Source organism: Heterodontus francisci, chromosome 36, assembly GCF_036365525.1.
Source record: "Heterodontus francisci isolate sHetFra1 chromosome 36, sHetFra1.hap1, whole genome shotgun sequence".
In the NCBI taxonomy this organism is placed as follows: domain Eukaryota; kingdom Metazoa; phylum Chordata; class Chondrichthyes; order Heterodontiformes; family Heterodontidae; genus Heterodontus; species Heterodontus francisci.
The window spans coordinates 47962845-47967712 of record NC_090406.1 but is presented as its reverse complement, the minus strand read 5'-3'; positions in this window follow the sequence as shown (position 1 = coordinate 47967712).

Here is a 4868-nt window from a genome sequence, read left to right as displayed (position 1 = left end):
ACAAATCCAATCTAGCCAATTAATGCCCTATTCTCAATTATCAGCAAAGTGATGGTCATTGACAGTGCTGTCAAGCAGCACTTACTCACCAATAACCTGTTCACCAATGCTCAGTTTGGGTTCCGCCAGGACCATTTGCTCCAGACCTCATTACAGCCTTGGTGCAAACATTGACAAAAGAGCTGAATTCCAGAAGTGAGATGCCCTTGACATCAAGGCAGCATATGACTGAGTGTGATATTAAGGAGCTCTTGCAAAATTGAAATCAATGCGATTCAGCAGAAAACTCTCCACTGGTTGGAGTCATACCTAGCACAAAGGAAGATTGTTGTGGTTGTTGGAGGTTAATCATCTCAGCCCCAGGACATCACTGCAGGAGTTTCTCAGCATAGTGTCCTAGGCCTCCAGTGTCTTCAGCTGCTTCATCAATGACCTTTCCTTCATCATAAGGTCAGAAGTGGGGATGTTTGATCAGTGTTCATTCCCATTTGCAACTTTTCAGATAATGAAGCAGTTCATGCCCGCATGCAGCAAGACCTGAACAACATTCAGCTTAGGCTGATAAATGGCAAGTAAAATTCAAGTCACTGGCACACAAATGCCAGTCAATGACTATCTCCAACAAGACTGAATCTAACCACCACCTCTTGACATTCAATGGCATTACTATTGCTGAATCCCCCAACATCAACATCCTGGGAGTTATCATTGACCAGAAATTTAACTGGACCAATGACATAAATACTGTGGCTACAAGAACAGGTCAGAGGATGATATTCTGTGATGGGTAACTCACCTCTTGACTCCCCAAAGCCTGTCCATCATTGACAATTAGGGGTGGTGAGGAAGAAGTGTTAAAGGAATAACTAAGGGATCTGTTGGAACAGGAAGAAATTGCAGCAGTATTGTGGTGGGCAAAGGGTCATAGGACAGGAAATTGGAAGTTTGTATGTGTTGTTGGAAATGGGAGACGTTTGGGAAGGACTTGAAGGCTATGGGGAGGGTACAGGAGAGATTTATTAGAATGGTTACAGGGATGAGTGATTATAGTAGCCTTTAAGAGGGAATTGGATAAATACTTGAAGGAGAAAAAAATGTAGGGATATGGGGAAACAGCGGGTGAGTGGGACTAACTAGATTTCTCTTTGAAAGAACTGAGTCAGACAATTGTACTATTCTATGATTCTAGAAATTTATTGAGGGTTGGAGGGTGATGGGAGTGGGGTTTAATGTGGAGATAAGTTCTTTACACAGAGGGTAGTGAGTGCCTGGAACTTGTTGCCAGGGGAGCTGATGGAAGCAGGTACCATAGAGACGTTTAAGAAGCATCTTGACAAATACATGAATAGGATGGGAATAGAGGGATACGGACCCCGGAAGTGCAGAAGGTTTTAGTTTAGGCAGGCATCAAGATCGGTGCAGGCTTGGCCTGTTCCTGTGCTGTACTGTTCTTTGTTCTTTATATGGAAGTGATTGAAACTTAAGAGATGTGAACCCTCAGATGATGGCAAGGCCGAATGGATATGAATGGGGGAATTGATGTGTACAGTGTGAACAGGCGAGTAGTTGGAGGAGAGTGGTCATATAGATAATGGTTGAATCTCTGAGGATGAGCTGTTGCTCAGTGTACAGATTAAGTTAGGAGATAATGTTGAAAAAAATGTACAGCTTGAGAGTTGGAGTAGACAAGAATGGTAGCTGAACAGTGGGCTACCTTTATAGAAGAGATAGTTCAGGCACAGTCGAGGTATGTTTCCTTGAAGGGGAAAGGTAGGGTAAACAAATCCAGAGCTCCCTGGATGACAAAAGAGGTAGAGATTAAGATAAAAGAAGAAGTGTACTTATGACAGATGCCAGATAAAAATACTATTGCTAACCAGGCGTCCAAAGGGGAACCAGAAAGTTCAGCGGGGAAGTGAAAAAAAACAAATGAGAAGCAAAGAGAGAGTATGAAAAGACACTGGCAGCTAACATTAAATGGAATCCCAAAGTTTTCTATGGACATATAAATAGTAAAAGGGTGGTAAAAGGAGGAGTTGGACTGATTAGGGACCATAAAGGGGATTTACGCATGGATGCAGAGGGCATAGCTGAGTTATTAAATGAATATTTGCATCTGACTTTACCAAGAAAGAAGATGCAACCCAGGCAATGTTGAAAGAGGAGGTAAGTCAGACACTAGAAGGATGCAAAATTGATCAGGAGGACGTATTAGATAGGCTGTCTGAACTTAAAGTTGATATAGCACCAGGACCAGATGAGATGCATCCAGAGATACTGAGGGAAGTGAGGGTGGAAGTCACAGAGGCACTGGCTCGGGGGTAGCCAGGGGACTGGAGAATTGCAAACGTTACACCCTTGTTCGAAAAAGAGTGTAAAGATTAGCCGAGCAACTACAGGCCAGTCAGTTTAACTTCAGTGGTGGGAAAACATCTAGAAAAAATAATTTGGGACAAAATGAATAGTCACATGGACAAATCCAAGTTAATTAAGGAAAGCCAGCATGGACTTCTTAAGGGAAAATCATGCTTAACTAACTTGCGGGAGTTTTTTGAGGAGGTAACAGAGAGGGTTGATGAGGGCAATGCTGTTGATCTGGTGTACGTGGACATTCAAAAGGCATTTGATACAGTGCCACACAAAAGACCTGTGAGCAAACTTGTAGCCTATGGAATAAAAGGGACGGTAGCAACATGGATACGAAATTGGCTGAGTGAAAGGAAACACAGAGTAGTGGTGAATGGATGTTTTTTGGGTTGGAGGAAGGTTCGCAGTGGAGTTTCCCAGGGATCAGTGTTGGGACCCTTACTTTTCCTGATATATATTAATGACCTTGGTGTACAGGGCACAATTCCAAAATTTGCAGATGATACGAAACTTGGAAGCAGTGTGAACTGTGAGGAGGATAGTGCAGAACTTCAAAAGGACATAGACAAGTTGGAATGGGCAGACAGGTGGCAGACGAAGTTCAATGCAGAGAAATGTGAAATGATACATTTTGATGGGAAGAACGTAGAGAGATAATATAAAATAAAGGGTACAATTCTATAGGGGGTGCAAGAGCAGAGGGACATGAGTGTATATGTACATAAGTCATTGATGGTGGCAAGACAGGTTGACACAATATCCTGGGCTTTATTAATAGGGCATAGCTTACAAGAGCAAGGAAGTTACGTTGAACTTATATAAGACACTAGTTCGGCCTCAGCTAGAGTATTGTGTCCAGTTCTGGGTGCTGCACTTTAGGAAAGATGTGTGGACATTGGAGAGAGTACACAAGAATGGTTCCGGGATGAGGAACTTCAGTTATGAAGATAGATTGGAGAAGTAAGGACTGTTTTCCTTGGAGAAGAGAAGGCTGAGAGGTGATTTGATAGAGGTATTCAAAATCATAAGGTCTCTGGACAGAGTAGATAGAGAGAAACTGTTCCCACTTGTGAAAGGATCAAGAACGAGAGGGCACAGATTTAAAGTATTTGGTAAGAGAAGCAAAAGTGACATGAGGAAAAACTTTTTCACACAGCAAGTGGTTAAGGTCTGGAATGCGCTGTCTGAGAGTGTGGTGGAGGCAGGTTCAATTGAAGCATTCAAAAGGGAATTAGACAGTTATATGAAGAGGAAGAATGTGCAGGGTTACAGGGAGAAGGTGGGGGAATGGAACTGAGTGAATTGCTCTTTCGGAGAGCCGGTGGAGACGCGATGGGCTGAATGGCCTTCTTCTGCACTGTAACAATTCTGTGATTCTGTGAAGAACTATAAAAGAGTAAGCAGCAAGGAGTTAAGGGACCAATTAGGAGATGGACAGCTGGAATGGGGCAAGTTACACAAGATAATTGTATGGGTGTGGCCCACAGTGCCTCCCCAGCAGTTACCACGCCCCACTCCTGGAAGTACATGCCTTCCTGTCAGTCAGTCCAACAGATGTTTTGGGGAAAACACCCTGTGGAAAATGGCAGGTGTTCGCTCATATCCTGTTGTTGTATTATATTGTGACGCTGACTCTGAATGCTGCTCTGTTTAATATATCTTGTTCTTTGAGTACTTGCGTTTTAATCAATTCTATGTTCAGTTCATACAGCTTAGAACACATTTTAAATAAGTGCTCGGGATGGGGGTCCCCCCATTTGTAGGCTGTTGAGAAAGGAGTGGGTTGCTGCTTGAGATGAAGATCCCCAACGGTACACTGTCAGCAGGTTGTCTGTATCCCTAGTGTTGACCAGACTCCCGGGTCACTGGAGCCTGCTCCACTTCGCCAGATTTTCATGTTCACCCTCTCTAATTTCGCGAACCTGACTTAAATTATTAACATATAATCTGGATCATGTATTTCTTTAATGTTTCCCATTGTGTCTCCTTGTCTCACGCTATCATCGCTTCTGTTAGTTAACCATCTCCTGTTTTCTACCCAATCAGTTTACAGCTCATGTATTTGGTGATTCTGGTCTACCCCCTTGCCCTCGCTCTATGTAAATGTAATATCCTCCAGTTCTGATCAAGGGCTAGTCCTGAATAGTTAACATTCTTCCTTTCTTTACAGATGCTGAGTATTTCCAGCATTTATTGTATTTACATTTGATAACTATTAACTTTTACTTGCTCTGTCAATAAAATTGCGAACTATTTCACTGATTTTACAAATACTCAAACAGCTATCTAGTAAATTAGTGAATGTTCTGTTCTCTGATCCTGGGTATTAATACAGCACAGTTCAATACAATAGCCATGGAGTGCTGTTAATAGGTGCCATTACACACCCTTATACACAAGGGATCAAAGATTAGATGTTTTGCTGATCCACTGTTGTTGTGTTCTATACAAATCGCAGTAACAGAATTGTGCTGAACACTTCTGAGATCTCCGACTTGAAC